The following is a 16,990-nucleotide window of genomic DNA, read 5'->3' on the forward strand; positions in this document are numbered from 1 at the left end:
GTGACTTAACCGACGCCAACCAATAGGATAAGGTGGAATTGAAATTTCTGGGACTTCTGAGGCAAGATCATCAAAAACCTTTCAGCTTCTTTCTGGGTCTCTTGGAGCACTCACACCTGGTGCCCAAAGCTACCTGGTAAGAAGTATTACTCTCCTGAGACTGCCACACTATTAGAAACACTAAGCCTCATAAAGACCACATGGATGCACCCCAGTCCGCAGCCCCAGCTGACAGCCAGAACCTACCCCAGTCATGGGAGCGCCATCTTGGATGTTAAGCCAGTAACCCTAGTCAGCTGCTTTCTGACTACATCCACAGGAAAGGCCCCAAAGGAGAACCACCCAGCTGAGTGCCATCAACCCACAGACCCATGAGAGATAATAACACGCTGTTGTTTAAGTCACTGAGTTTGTAGCACAATAACAGACAGGCAAAGCAATGACCACACTCAGGAATGTGTTACGATTCTCCATGGCCCATCCTGCACCATGTAGAGTCAGCCCAGCATGCAAAGTCTCTATGAATTAAAATGATGCCTATCTCCCTTCTCCAGCATCACCTCTGAACACTACCCAGTTACAGGGTTCCTTAAGATTATGACTGTCTCACCAGCAAATAAAGGAAAAATGAGAGTTATGAGATAGTCAAATAGGTTTAGCTTTACATATACCATCTCGGGTAAAAGAGGTAACCATGTACTTTGCAAATGCTAACTGCGAGAATGATTTAGTTTCTAGTGTTGTCCTTTAATGGTTTTTCCAAGAAAGAGTGTGACCCGTGGGAAGTAAGCCTGAGAGCAGGCCACGACTTCTGACAGTAGAAGCAGAAAGAAAATCTGGGCAGACTCAGGAGTGCCGGAGCTGTTGAACCATTTCTCTAATGTCCAAAGATTACATTAACACTCACCTATTCATTTCTCTTGTCTTTCCTCAGAACAAACAATTTGGCAATAACTCGGCAGCTGGTGAGCTACTCCAATAATAACCGCTGCTCTCCTGAGGCAGGAGGAGAGCTGTGTCCAAGGGGTGGGAGAAGAGGCCCTGGTACCTGATTCCTTCTTTGCCTCTTGCATCCTTACTAGTGAGTCACTGAATTGAGAGCCTTGATGGTGGATGCTGAGCCATCCCAACTCTGGGGTGGTTAGACCCGCTGATGAGCTAAGCCTATGGTCAAGAACACAGCTGGTATTGTCCTCAGAGGAGGCCAATGTCACTGAGCCTTGAGTCTTTCTGCAAGTGACAGTAGTAGAAGCCTACGATCCCAATCTCCCAATAATGGCATAAAAGATTCAGGATCCAGACTTGGTACCAGTTCTGGGCAGGAGACACAGAAGATCCCTTGAGTGCGACTTCTGCATGGGCTCTCAGGACTAAAGATTCCCTCTCGTATCCCTCTAGATCTGTGCTATCCAATACGTGTAGCCTCTAGAAACATGAAGCTGTTTTAATAGTTAAAAATTGAATAACATTAAAAATCCAGTTGCCCAGATGTACTAGCCACATTTCAGGAGCTCAGTAGCCACACATCATTAGTGGCTGCCATATTGAACAGCACAGTCATAGAACGTTCCCATCTCTGCAAAATATACCATTGGACATTGCTGCTCTAAAGCCTAGACAATTCAAGGCCTCTGGAATAGGGGGTCCTTCTCTGGCCAGCTGGTTTTCATCCAAAATAGACAATCTGCTCATTTTAAATCTATACCTGAGCAAGAAACCTCTTCATACGTCCGTCTTTCCTCTCAGTCAGCCAGGTCATCATTTAGACTGCCTTTCATGGCTCAGCTCAACCCTACCTCTTCACACCTTCCCTCTATATTTCATGTTCTCAGTTTGTATACTGTTATAACTACTTGACATTCATCAATATAATGCTTTGCCCATAATCATTTCCAATCTATATTTTTTTATTTCTCTAGTAAATATAAGTATTTTTTCATTTCTCTAGTAAATATAAGATTTTATATTTACTAGAGAAATAAAAAGTACAAAACCATGTATTTTGTGGGGGAGGAAGGGAATCCCTCCACCCCCTGTCCCAAAACACTCATATCAACCATAGCAATACCCTGGATGTCAGAAGTAGTCAACAGACCAGCTAAGGAGGAGGGTGTAGAGTTTTTAGAGCAAGTATCACTCCATACTTCTACTGCCCCGCAATGAATTCTAGCAGAGGCAACACTGTAGTCCCTAGTCACAGGATCATAAAATCAGCAGCAGAACATTTATTACCTTTCAATTTAAAATATAAAGGCCAAAGATTTTAAATACAAGTATGCTAGTAAACGAAATTGAAAAGTCTTACCACACTCTATATTTTTGTCATTCCTTTCTGTTATTCTCTAAGAAATAATAATCACTTACAGTGCTTTCCTGTTGCTTTGACATATTAACCATGTGTTTATCAAGTAACCTGGTGTTGCCCAACTCAACCTGGCCATGGGAATAATGACACAGAGAAACAGTCTCAGAGAGAAGGTGCCCACCTAGAACCCAGGCTTTCCTAAGAGTGGGAAGAAGGGGTCCCGTTGCATCCTGTTTTGAATGCAGAGGAAAGCCCTAAGTTTCCTGGGATGAGAGTTTTCTTTCCCCATGCTGTTTCATGAAAAGGGAAGCATCTCAGGAATGAACTGGTGATGGCTGAAAAAGGATTAAGTGCTTTTTCTGCTTTCCCTGCTCCATGTATAGAAGAAGTGAGCTAGGTACCTGAAAGACCCGGTAAAAGCCAGTGATTTGGGAAAGATCTTGAAAAAGTCTCTGCAGAGAGAGCGGCATAAGCCAGGGAGGGCAGGGAGCAGAGACAGAAGACAAGAGCAGTGCCTCACCCACCATGGGCTCAAGGGAAGGACAGCCTCCCATGGCTACCACCTCACGTGCTGGTCTTGTAAGTCTTCTATTTTATCTCAAAGTTTTCATACTGTTGATCCTACTGTAGAGGGTATTGCTTTTAAATGCCAATCCTGGATCTTCATCGCTAGTGTATGGAAATACAACTGATATTTGTACATTGATCTTGTGGCCCACAGAACTCGCTTATTAGTTCTAGTAGCTTTTTAAAATAGATTCCATAGACTTTTCTATATAGACCACCATGGTATCTGCAAATATAGTTTTACTTCTTCTTTTCCAGTCTGGATGCCTTTTGTTTCTTTTACTTGACTTTTTAGATCCTTTAGTACAATGCTGAATAGAAATGAGGAAAGTGGATATTCTTGCTTTGTTCCTGATCTTAGGGGAAAGCTTTCAGTATTCTACCATCAGGTATGATGTTAACTACAGATCTTCCATAGATGCCCTTTATCAGGTTGAGGAAGTATACTTGTATTCCTCATTTTTGGATAATTTTTATCAGGAATAGACATTGGGTTTTGTTAAATGCTCTTTATGCATCTGTTGAGATGATATATGGTTTTTCTTTTTTAGTTTTATTAATATGGTGAATTACATTTCTTGATTTTCCAATACTAAGCCAACCTTGCATTCCTGGGATAAAGCCTGCTTGGCCATGACGTATTAGCCTTTTTATACATTGTTGGATTAGATTTTATTTTGTTTAAAACTTTTATATCTGTGTTCATGAGGAATATTGATCTATAGCTCTCTTTTCTTGTGCTGGTATTTTTTTTAAGATGTTTTTATTTTTTAACATCTTTATTGGAGTATAATTGCTTTACAATGGTGTGTTAGTTTCTGCTGTATAACAAAGTGAATCAGCTATACGTATACATATATCCCCATATCCTCTCCCTCTTGAGTCTCCCTCCCACCCTCCCTATCCCACCCCTCTAGGTGGTCACAAAGCACCGAGCTGATCTCCCTGTGCCGTGTAGCTGCTTCCCACTAGCTACCTATTTTACATTTGGTGGTGTACATATGTGCATGCCACTCTCTCACTTCGGTTTTGATTCCAAAGTAATACTAGCTTCTTAGAGTTGGGACGAACTTGTGAGTTGGGAAGTATTTACTCCCCTTCAATTTTTTGCAAGAGTTTATGCAGAACTGATATTATTTCTTCCTAACGTGTTTGGTAGCATTTACCAGGGAAATTATTTAAACCTCAAGTTTTCTAGGTGGAAAGATTTCTAACTGCAAATTCAATTTCTTTAATAGATAGAGGGCTATTCAAGTTATCTCTTGCTTCTTGAGTGAGGTTGGTAGTTTGTGTCATTCAAAGAATTTGTCCATTTCATCTAAGTGTCAATATTTTTTGCATAATTTTGTTCCTAATATTTTGTTATTATCATTTTAATATTTTTACTGTAGTGCAGTGATATCACCTAATTCCTGCTATTGATATTTCTGTCTTCTATCTTTTATTCTTAATCATTCTGGCTAGAGCTTTATCAGTTTTATTGATCTCAAAGTATTAGCTTTAGTGTCATTGATTTTCTCTACTGTATTTCTGTTTTGTACTTAATTGCTTTCTGCTTTGATCTTTATTATTTCTTATCTTCTGCTTGCTTTGGGTGTAATGTTTCTTCTTCTAGTTCCTGAAAGTGGAGGCTGAAGTTATGATTTGACACTTCACTGCTTTTTTTTTTTTTTTTTTTTTTTTTTTGCGGTACGCGGGCCTCTCACTGCTGTGGCCTCTCCCGTTACAGAGCACAGGCTCCGGACATGCAGGCTGAGCGGCCATGGCTCACGGGCCCAGCCGCTCCGCGGCATGTGGGATCTTCCCGGACCAGGGCACGAACCCGTGTCCCCTGCATCGGCAGGCGGACTCCCAACCACTGCGCCACCAGGGAAGCCCCCTCTGCTTTTTTAAATAGACATTTTGTGATGAAAATTTCTCTTTACGATACTACATTTCCATTTCTCCCTGCCTGGGCTTTGTGCTATTTTTGTCACTCATTTTGCTTTTACATATGTTATAAACCTTGCACTGTACTATTATTATTTTGTTTAAGCAGTCCATTTTCTTTTAAAGAAGTTTAAGTAATAATTCCATTGCCATTTCCCGTGGTCTTTATTCCTCTGAATAGATCCATATCTCTATCTATCATCATTTTCCTTCTGCCTAAAGGATTTCCTTTAATGTTTCTGTAGTTCAGATCTTCTGGTGATGAATTCAGCCTTTTATGTTCAAAACAGTTTAACTTTGTTTTTGAAAGATATTTTCAGTGTGTATAGAATTCTACGTTGACAGGGTTTTTGGTTTTTTTTTTCCTTTCAGTACTTTATAAATAAGGCTCCAAAGTCTGCTAGTCTGCATGGTTTCTGTAAGAAGTCTGCCATTTTGTCGTCCTCATTCCTCTGCAGGTGTGTTTATTCTCTGGCTTTTATTAAGATTTTAATAAAATTTAATTAATTTTAATCTTTTATTAAGATTTTATTCTTTATCACTGGCTTTAAGCAATTTGGTTACGATGAAATGGTATTTTTCTTTGTGTTTGTTGGGGTTCTTGGATCTATGGGTTTATCATTTTCATCTAATTTGGAAACATTCTGGTCACTAATTTCAAATATTTCTTCTGTTACTCCCTTCCTTTGGGGGACTTCAGTTACATGTGTATTTGGCTCCTTGAAACTGTTCCAAGTTCACTGATGCTCTGTTCTTTTGTTTGTTTCCCCTCTGTTTCACTTTGATAGTTTCTATTGCTGTGTGTTTAAACGTATTCATCTATTCTCTTCAGTGTCTAACCTGCAGTTAATCTCATCCAGTATATTTTCGTCTCAGACATGGTAGCTTTCATCTCAAGAAGTTAGAGGTGGGTCTTTCTTTCTCATATCTTCCAATCCACTACTTACTTCTTTGAACATATGGAATACAGTTATAAAAAGCTGCTTTAAGGTCCTCGTCTGCTAATTCTAACACCTGTGTTAGTTCTTAGCTGGTTTTGATTGACTGATCTCTCTCCTCATTATTTTCCTACTTCTTTGTATACCTGGTGAATTTTTTTTATTGGATGCCAAACATTCTGGATTTTGACTTGTTGGATGCTGGATATTTTTGTGTTCTGGGATGCATTTGAGTTCTTGGAAATGTTTGATGATTTGGGTGCTGCTTTGTGCCTTGTTAGGCAGGGGCACAGCAGCATTGGGTCTAGGGTTCATTTTGCCCCACTGCTGAAGCATGATCCTTCTTAGTCCTCTACCAGATGCCTGCAAATTCGGTTTTCCAGCCTGGGTGGTAGGAATAGAAATTATTCCTGGCCTTCTGCACCATCTAATCCTTTCAGAGCGGTACTTTTTCTGGCCTCAGGTAATTTCCTCACATACATGTGCAGACTGGTACTCTGCTGATTCTTTTTTTTTTTTTTTTTTAACAGAGTCAACAGGATTATTTATTTTCAGAGCAGAGAAGAAGAGAGTTTTAAAGGTTTGCATGTTTGTTTATAATTACGAGTTTACGTTGCTCCAACAGAGCAGCCGCGTTGCTATGTTCTAATTCTTAGCCATTAACTCCTACAAAAATAAACCTAAGCTTTTACAGTAGCTTAATCGACACAGAACTAAAACCGTTCCGCCCACTTAAAGGGATTTAGTTACCAAGGCGCTTATGCTCACCACGATGCCCTGTCAGAGGGACGCACGCTTCTACTGAAGGTCTGATCCCTTTGCTCATGCCACAGATTTATATTCCCCACCCTCCCTCCACCCACCAGTAAAACAAAAACACAGAACTATTTACAACTGAGAGGAAATATGTTCTCGGTCAACCGACCTTGCAAAAAAAAAGACTGGCTCATTTCCAAGTGGATGAGACACTGAACAGTGTTCGGCCAGAGTCCAACGCTGACTGGCCTGGGTCAGGGACTGGCAGGGAGAGGGACGCCGCAGAGGAGCTTGTCCTGGGCGCTCACCCCCAGCCTGGATTCCTATGGAAGCCACACTCCAAGTGACAGCTCCCAGCTCCCTCCCGTGCAGGGCCCCATCCTACGCCTCCAGCAACCCGGACCCCGCCAGCCCTCTGCCAGCGCTCTACCTTGACGTCGCTGCTCAGGATGTCAGGGTCATCTGGTTTGCTTCTACAACATGATCGTGGGACACCCCACTTTCCATGCCCCCATGCTGGCCATGCCTGGCTCCTAGGCCCCGCCTGTGGCAGTGGGTAGCAGGCCAGCAGCACCAGAGGCCGGTTGGATTACAGAGATGCGATTGGCTGCCGCACTTGCCAAATGGGATTTGGTTCCACGTTAAAAAATCAAAGCTGTCCAAAAAAGGTCACAAAGTGAGGATCACGCTTTCGCTCTAGAAACCTTTCTGCAAAATACCAAAACCTTAGAGTCGGGCTGTGCACAACTAAAAAGGAAAAATAGGCCAAGACACCTCAAAGAGGTTTCCCATATACGCGTCCCCCCAAAAAAGTGGTTGTCACTCAGATCTCACGTCCAAGTTCAGTTCAGTCCAAAACATAAGCAGTAGCATGGGAATTTTCCAAACTCAGTAAACAAAGTGATCCACGACTCCCGCAGTAAGTGCAGCGTTTTCCAGCATCCTCGTAGACAGTCTGGCGTCTGTGCCGCTTTAGCAAGAGCCTTCAGCTGCCTCCTTACACACGGCCAGTCCCAGCTCTCTGGAAGTCGGGTTACGACGGGTTGCACCGTTGCCCCTGCCCCCTCGAAATTCACCCCGGAAACTACGGCCACAAAGAAACCTTCCCGACACCCCGAAGGTCTCATTGTTGAGCCTCCTCTCTTCAGCCCACGTCGTCCGCCCGGAACTGGTCTTGAGTTTGGAGGAAATGTTGTCAAAGAAGGACTTGGATTTGTCATCGTAGCAGTTGGGCCCCAGGTGGTCCTCCTCAGGCAGGGGCCTCGTCACTCTGGGTCACCACCGCCAGGTCCTTCTCCTCCCCTTTCTCAGCTTTGTCGTCTTTAAAATTCAGTTTCTTCTTAAATTCTTTGTCCAGCTCCTCTCGGTTGAACTGGGCATTTGCACTCTCAAAGTCAAAGTCGCCTTCAAACTTGATTGTGTTTTCCTTGACGGTAGTTGGACGGCTTTGCCCTCTGGAGCCATTCCTTGTCCGTCTGTCCCCCGACCGCCTCCTCTGAGGTCTTCTGTTCTCATCATTCACCTGCCCCTGAGTCTGCGCAGCTGCCGGCTGAGCTACATCGCTGGCAGCCTTGCTGCTTGGCGGGGCTGGGCACCCGTTGAGCTGCATCCCCGCGGTGCCCTTGCCAGGTAACAGCTTTTTGGTGTTCAGGTTATCAAGAGAACCAGTCTGGACAGCCTCTGCTCCACCACGGGGCTCTTGCTGACTGAGACAGCCGGAAAGCCAGCTCCTAAACCCAAGGAAGCGGCATGCTGCTGGCTGAGCAGGGAGCTGGCGGCCAGCTGGCTGTAGGGCGGCATCCCTCTGAAGGGGCTGGAAGGCACGTGTGGCTGGAAGGAGGAGGCCGAGCCCAGGGAAGACTGAACAATAGCAGGGAGCGCGCGCTGGGCTTTCAGAGGTTCGCACACGGTGATGTCTTTGATGTCACTCCCCCGGAAGATGATGTACTCATGAAGTTCCTCTCTAGGGGGGGCAGGCCTATCTGTGGGACGGTCTTCAGTACCGAAGGACCTCACTTGGGCGAGCGCCACTGTGGAGTTGTCCGTGTCGATGGTGTAGAGAATGCCCTCGTAGCGGATCTGCGCCTTGGAGATGAGGCTGATCTCGTTGCCCAAGTACGGGATGCCCGAGGGCCTGCGCGGGGACCAGACAGAGAGCGACGGCGCGCAGCCCTCTGCTGATTCTTAAAGGGGGCCCTCTGCAGATCTGAAGTTCTCTCTTGCTCCAGCTCCCTCTCCTCTGGCATCCTTTCTGTGAACTGTAGCCACCTTGGTCTCCCTTGGCTCTCAGCTCCATCACACCCATTCAGGAAGTTGGCGAACTCTGCCTGGATCCCTCTTCCCCAGGGAATTGGCCGGACACCCTCCCATGGCCTGAAAATTCTCTCAGTTGGCGACCAAGAGCATTCATAAGGTCCACCTCATTTGTTTTCCTCTCAGGGACCACTGTCCTTCACTGGCTGATGTCCAGTATTTTAAAACCTCTGGTTTCATGTATTTTATGGAGTGCTTTTCGTTGTTGTCTCTGGTGAGAAAGTAAATCCAGGCCCAGTGACTCAGTCTTGGCTGGCAGCAGAATTCTGCCGCGTAGTTTCTGAAGTTCGCAGATATTACCTTCCGCCATGAACATGCCACAAATTCTTTACACATCTCAAAAAAATTTGGGGTTGGAAACATTTTTGAAATATTTATAAAACATAAGCCAGAATTAATAAATGTCAGACAAGACCAAGAATTTTGAGGAAGGAAGTAGACTGTGAATGATGTCAAGCAAAACACAACCTGGCAACTGTCAGGTTCTAGAGGCACAGAGACCAGTCGGGAGGCACCAGAAAAACTCCCCAGGTTGTGAAGCAAGGAAGGAGGATAGGAAGGGAAGAGAAGAGGAAAGGAGAGAGGGAAGGAGGGAGAGAAGGAGGGAGACCTCTGAATCCACTATCTCCAGGCTTGCCAAACCCAAGAATGCTGAAGGAAGAATTATTATCCATCACGATCACTTGAATACAGGCATCAGGAGGGAGGCGTTGAGAAGAAATTGTAAGAATGTTGAAAAAAGATGTTTAAAGAGAAAAAGATATTCTACATTAGTGGTCCTCAAAGGTCCCTGAGACCCTTCCAGGGGGTCCGTAAAGTCAAAACTACTTTGATACTAATTCAAAGATGATCTGTGCCTTTTCCACACAAATTCTCTCGCAAAAAGCTACGTGATGTACAATACCTCAAAGACTGAATGCAGATGCAGACATGAGAATTCATCTGTCTCCTGTTGAGCCAGATATTAAAGAGATTTCCAGAACAATGTAAACAACGTAAAATAATGCCAGAAAAAAGTCTATTTTTTCTATTTGTTTTAAAAATCTAATCTATTTTTCTTTTTTGCGGTACGCGGGCCTCTCACTGCTGTGGCCTCTCCCGTTGCGGAGCACAGGCTCCGGACGCACAGGCCCAGCGGCCATGGCTCACGGGCCCAGCCGCTCCGCGGCACGTGGGATCTTCCCGGACCAGGGCACGAACCCGCGTCCCCTGCGTCGGCAGGCAGACTCCCAACCACTGCGCCACCAGGGAAGCCCAAAAATCTAATTATTTTATAAAAGAGATGTTACTTATGTTAACAGGTAATGAAGTTATTATTTTTGAATGATCAATAAAAATTCATTTTAAAATTTGTGTTCACTTCTAAAACTGTCAATATCAATAGTTAACCCATGTAAATAAATCTCTTTAGAGTTCTCAATAATTTTGAAGAGTGAAAGGGGTCCTTAAATCAAAAGTTGAGAACTTCTGTTCTACCTAAAGCTTGGGCAGCCCTATGGAGGCCACCATGTAGTTCAGGGAAGCATCTTCCCAGAAGCAAGGACCAAGGGCAGATCAAGAGGTCAGAAGGGAGAAGCACCCCCGCACCAGCTGCTTCACCTGTTACCCAGACTTTGAAATGATATTTCACTGAACAGCAGCCCCTCTAAGCCTCACCCATGAGGAACCATGCCCTCGCTCACCACCGCGATCTGAGCTGCTCTCTTAGGTTACACAAGTCCCACCCTGAGTTTCTCAAAGGCTATGCAAAATAGCCAGTGCCATTTACAGTTTACTTCACTACCGTGTCCCTAACTGTTCCTCTGACCCAAGCCTAGTGATGATCCTTTATGTAGGAAGGAAATGTACAAGCAACAAGCACCTATTACACGTCCGACAGTAGGTTAGATGCTTTAATAGGACACCCATTGAATGCTCACCATGCTGTGAGCGGTATCACTATCCCCTTATTTTATAGACAGAATCAGACATTCTAGGGAGCTTAAGGAACTCACCCAACTGCAAAATAACCAAATGAACTGGAGCTCAGGTCACTCTCCAAAATTGATGGTCTTTCCCATCCACACTGCTGCCCTTTACTGCTCCAACATTTGTCACCGTTGTGGTGATGTTGTGTGTGAAGTTAAAAACTCCCTAAAATGGGTAGGAGCTGGGAGATCTGCTTTCCAGAACAAAAGGAGTATAGCCTGGTGGTTCGGAGTGTAGACACTGGTGGTTCTGAGCTCCACCATATCCAAGCTGTGTGTGGCTGAGCCAGTCATAGCTTCTCTGTGTCTGTTTCTTTGATGGTAAAATGATGTTATAAATAGTCTCCACTTTACTGAGCTGTGTGTGAGGACTGAATGAGTTAATATGTAAAAAGCATTTAAACACTGTCTGACACATACATAGTCAACAGTACAGAGGATCATTATTTGTCATACGCACTTGGGTAACTCGCTCAGCCTCCTTGAATCTGTGGAAAGGGTATAACATTCCTGCCCTGATAACCACAGAGTTACTGAGAGACTTACAGGTAATGAATATGCCTGAGAGTGTTTTTAACCGAATATTATACAAATAAGCAAATATTACTGAAGCATTATTAGCCACAAACTCCTAATATGATATTTTGGGATAGGGATATTTCTGGTAAAGGGTGGGTCAATATTTCTGGCAAAAAGACTATATACACTAGTATATACACCACAGCTGATAAGGCCCTCATTCCAAAAACACCAATCAAAACCACATCTAAGAAGCAGGGTTTTTCTGCACAAATACTCCAGTCTAAAGTAATCAGGTGTGAGATGTACAAACAGCTTGGTCTCCATGTGATAGGATGGTGAATTTAGTCAATATCACGAAGAACTCTAAGGAACCGAAATCTAAACAGTACTCAAAGACTGCGAAGGGCTTCAGGGAAACAAAATGTTGGTTTGCAACCAGAAGTTTCTCAACATCTCTTACGCAAACCCAGAAATGTAATTATTGCCATGCTAAAGTGGTTCTGTTTCTCTTCATTTCTCATTGTTAAAAAACTTTACCCAAACTTGAATCATTTCCTGTCTTAACAACTGCAATCTCTCTTTCCCGTTCTTCCTACACAACTAAACTCCCAATCACCACTGTCAAAGAAATCCCCCTCCTCATTGCCAAATAGGTATCCCAAGCCATAAGATGTCACGTGCACACATGTGTGCACACACACACACACACAGGCACACACATGCGCGCACGTTCCTACCCTGCTGAAGTCCCTACTGGTGCTTCACAGCATGTCACCATCTAATTTACTGTATATATTCCGTCATGATCTTGTTTATTAACCATCTACTTCTACTAGTATGTGTGCACCTGGAGGACAGGATTTTGGTCTGTTTTATTCACTGTCGTACTATCATTATCTAGAAGGAAGCCTGATATGTAGTAGATGCATTTTGCTTTATGTAAGATGAATAAATGAACCAATCATTTAACTCTGCACTTTGAGAACTCTTGTGCTTGATTTCAGTATTTTTCATCCCTTCCGCTTAACAACACTTTGTCTTCCTTGTCCAGCTCTTTTTCACAGCCCTGATAGGACTCTTCAGCTGTCTTTGTTTTGTCTCACCGGGCACTGTCCATGAACGTACAGGTCTTGAGTTTTAGGGCAACTTTTCTGTATTGGATCCTTCTAAAGGTAGCCGGGGAGCTGACTCAGCCAATGGGACTTCAAAGGATGGAGACCTGGAGCAAAGTGTTTCTCACCCTTGACTCAGTGGGGGAATGAGCAGAGCAGAGAAAGCTGAAGTCTGAATCACCATCTCCAGGGCTGCTGCAGGCAAAGGCCCAGAGGAGGAATGTGTGCATCAGACCAGCTGCTCCAATCCTGGCTTGCCTCCTGGGCTGACAAGTGGGCTGGGAAGACAAGTGACTCTCTTGATGCTATTTACTGAAGCATGGCACCTTCAAGCCCAGGCTGGGCAGCCACTGACCCCAGATATGGGAAGGGGACCCCGTGAATAAGAGCGAGGGATACCTGGGTCAGGAGGTGCCAAACCTGGCTGTGCACCAGAGTCTCCTGGACATTCTAGAGTCCTGCCTCCTGAGTGGAATCTCTACAGGTGGTGCCTGGATATCTGTATGTCTTAAGAGCTACCAACTGCTCCCCAGACCAACCCTTTGTAACCAACAAGCCGAGAAGACCACTAAGGACCCTTCCAAGCCATGACTACGAGACTCTGAGACCTCCAGAGGGGTAGGGCATGGCCCAGGGGAGTTTTAAGTGGAGGTGGAGGTACTTCGGTTGGCCTGTGTTGGGGAGGGTGCCTTGTTTAGTGGACAGAAGCTGGGGCTTCTAGAGGTTCTGCAACACCCAGGACATCACTGCACAACAAACTGCCCCCCCCATCCTACCAAATTTTCAAACATCTCACACAACCTGAATGTAGGTAAAATCCGAGCCTGGAACCTAACTCTGTTTTTCATAGAAACAGGAAGTATTTTTGTGCAGTTTTACTACATATTGAATTTTACAGAAATGCAGTTGCCGTGAAAATTGAGGGGAAGTAGAACTTTTCTTCCTGAAATTAAAAAAAATATTTTTCATCATGGGAAAAGTCACTGATGGCTCCACCACGCATGATATCTGAAGCTCCAGAGAAGAACAGACTATCTCCATCTGGCTTTGCGGCTACCACATTACAGACTTGTCTGTGCGTATCTGCACACCTGACGGCTTCTGTCTCCCTGTTCAGTGGTGCCCACAAATGTCCATGTTGAACTGAACGTGGAATAGCTTTCATTTCTCCTTCACATCATGCTTTGTGTAATATAGTTACATGTTTAATGTCATGCATAGATAGAATACGTTATCAGTGAATTTCATTATAAGTTTGTAAAGAGAATGTTACAAAATATGCATTAAGGAAAGGAGCATTAAGTCTGTTGAAGCCAAGAACCACTGATCCAAACCTCTTAACTCATCCCTCAAAACAAAGCCACCACTCAGCCATAAAAAACGAATGAAATAATGCCATGTTCAGCAATATGGACGGACCTAGAGATTACCATACTAAGTAAGCCAAAGACAAAAATCATGTGATATCATTTATATGTGGAATCTAAAAAAATTGATACAAATAAACTTATTTACCAAATAGAAATAGACTCAGACACAGAAAACAAACTCATGGTTTCCAAAGGGGATAGTGGGAAGGGGTGGGGGGATAAATCAGGAGGTTGGGATTAACATATACACACTTCTATATATAAAATAAATAAACAACAAGGTCCTACTGTATAGTCCAGGGAACTATACTCAGTACCTTCTAATAACACATAATGGAAAATAATCTGGCAAAGAAGAGATAATATATGTATAAATGAATCACTTTGCTGTATACCTGAAACTAACACAACACTGTAAATTAATGATACTTCAATTTTAAAAAATGGTTATAAACCTCTTAACTCATCCCTCGGAACAAAGCTACTAGTTGGAGGAGAAACACTATTTTCTTTGGCTCGTCCTTGTTGTTGGCTTGTTTACCATTGACTTGATCCCATTCGTCATCCAGGTTTGTGACCTATCCAGTAATGTCTTCCAGCAGGACCAGTTCAAACTCAAACCAGTCTTCCAGTACAAACCAGATGCTTGTAGTGTCTCAAGCATCACAAAAGAGGTCTATTTTCATGGACGGCCCCCAAGGAGACCCTCTCAGCTTTGCTCAGTTTTCCTTTTGAAGCACAGATAGTGTCAGCTTTCTTTTTAGAACTTGGTTTTATTCACGGCAACTCTGCTTTGACAGTTTACAGTCAAGACCACAAGGCGGGCTTGACATAACCACACCGGCTGACCCTGCTGGGCAATAAGTGCCACAGTGGGGCTAGAGGCTCTTAACGTTTAGTGCGCCTCCTTTCTAAGCATCTCCCTTCCTCCTACCCCCTCACCTGTGTGCCACAGTGTACACTCTGGCTGCTAAATGTGACTGCTGTCAATGCACCTCAGAAACTCTTCCCTTCAATTCCTGGGGAAGCCCTCGGTCCAAGAAACAATGAGAAGGTTACCAAGACCTGTGACCAAGGGGGGAAGGAGATACTGTTTGTACCAGACTAGATCCCAGCTGAGAATTATTCTTCATGCAGAGGTAATGAGGGAAGTTGCAAGAGAAAATCCTCTAGTGTGGTTTTCCTACCAAGTTTTTCTGCAGAGGAAAGATGGCACCTGCTAAATGATCGGTGGGTTCTAGATGGCTGGGGAGTAGCTGAAGGGGAGCCTCCAGGATACCCTCCCAGTCGTCATCCTCCAAAGCTATAAGGGTGGCCATTCCGCCGTCTTCCTCTCCATCCTCAGCTAAACTTCTCCTGCCTCAGCCGTGGTCGTTGCCATCTGAGTGCTTTACTTAGACGGACTTTCCTCTCCCCCCTTCCTCTTTCCATCCTTTGCCCACCTTCCTCTCCTTCTTATTCTTCATCTCCCTCTACAATCTCTTCCAAGTCTCATTCCTTGCTCTCCATGCACCAAGAAAGACCCATATGAGATACTACCTGCATTTTTATATTTTCTTGGAATTGTATCAACGTACCTTATTTTAAACTGTAACATTTTATCATTGTATATACGTAAAGTATTGATATAATTCATAAGGATTCCCCCCAGCCTTTTCATTTGCCATTAACATTTATAGTATCTTCTGCTCTGATTTACTCAAATTTGTTTTAAGCCTAGAATTCTGGGAATACTTCATTCCGAAAAAGCTAAATGCATTTATGAGAAAACTCAGCCTGCTTCTCAAAGTGGGGCTGCTAATGCTTTTCCCAATAAGATATAAATACAATTTTATATATAATAAGAGTAGCACAGCATTGGAACGTCTGAGGTTAAATGTCTTTGACTGATGAAATTTGGCGTTTTACTAGGTTATCTTCTGAATCAACACGCCTTGGATTGGAATGCAGTGTCACCTTAAGGAAACAGACTGAATGTACTCGAATACTTAACTCAAGGCCGCATTCAGCCTTGCTCCATTTATATAATGTCTTTGGGTTGGTGTCTACTCAGTGTACAGTGTACCCCTATTTCTCAGGAAAGGGAACCAACTTCCCTGTTCCGCCACTTCCCGTCTATAGATGTGGCCCTAGGGATGAAGGGATCATGATACCCTGGGCCATGGCTGGCTGGGCCAAGAGCGTTTGCTAGGCCCAAAGCTAGAGCATTCACTTTCTCTCTCCCCAGAACTTTGCATCCAACCTGAAACACACATCCTATGAGTCACGGTTGGAGTCAAAACAAAGAAGGTGCTATTCTGCTTAGAAATTCATCTGGGACATGCGGGGCGGCTATGTTTTCCTCTATATGAACCAGAGAGGCAGTTTTCATAGAAAGAGAGAAGCAAGAAGTGGAGATAAGAAGAGAGAAAGACTCCTCAGGCTCTGCCAGGCAACCTCCCAGGCTGTTGCGGAAGCTAGGTGGCACCCCTGAAGGTTGGCTACAATTTCTCTTTTTTTTTTGCTTGAGCAAAGGCAGCTCATTTCAACAAGCTCATGGTTCTTGCCATTGCCAAATCCTATCGCTTGTTATCACCAACATCTACCTGAGTGCATCTCACTCTTCATAGTGAATTTTTTCTCAGATTTGGTTGTTATTACACAATTTGGTCCCTCTCTACTTCATGTCCACTCATTCTTATTGTGTGTGTGTGTGTGTGTGTGTGACAGAGACAGAGAGAGAACTGACATAGAAAGCTCTGACCTAAGTATAGAAGTTTTCAAAGAAAGGCACTGTTTGAGGTTAACCTGTTCCTAAAGAGGACATCCAGCTAACCCCAAAGTGTCCTGAAAGATGGCCTTCACCTCTGGATCCACTGGGCCCTCGGGCCTGGCTCTCACTGTACAGACTCAGGAATTCAGGTTTTGTGGTGTTTCACACGCATACTATTCTTGTGAGGCAGATGTGTCAGTCCAGAAAGGAACTCTGACTACTTAGCTTAAAATAAAACCTATAACTTCCAAAGGGACAAGCTATTATTATTTACTGACGGCTCGTTTTCTTCTTCCAGGAAGGACACATTGGGAAACGACAATCGCATCAGAAGTGTTCTTAATGACCAAGGAATCAGGCAGAAGGCTGGGTCCGGTGTTTAACGGCATCCGTCTTGGGGACCTTCATCCCCACCCTGCATCAGCGCTTCTCAGCGGCTGTGCCTGGTGCGTAGCCGGG

The 16,990-nt window shown here is 44.1% G+C and overlaps 1 protein-coding gene and 1 pseudogene across 3 annotated transcripts in view; both read right to left on the bottom strand.

Moving 5' to 3' along the window:
• The window catches only part of LOC114901038 (interleukin-1 receptor type 1-like), an 84,172-nt gene that overhangs the window by 44,790 nt on the left and 22,392 nt on the right, over positions 1-16,990 (bottom strand). The window lies entirely within an intron of this gene.
• Positions 5,139-15,098, bottom strand: LOC114900936 (annotated as a pseudogene).

The sequence above is a fragment of the Monodon monoceros genome, unplaced genomic scaffold, assembly GCF_005190385.1.
Source record: "Monodon monoceros isolate NGI ecotype Baffin Bay Population unplaced genomic scaffold, NGI_Narwhal_1 Super_Scaffold_19, whole genome shotgun sequence".
Taxonomy (NCBI): domain Eukaryota; kingdom Metazoa; phylum Chordata; class Mammalia; order Artiodactyla; family Monodontidae; genus Monodon; species Monodon monoceros.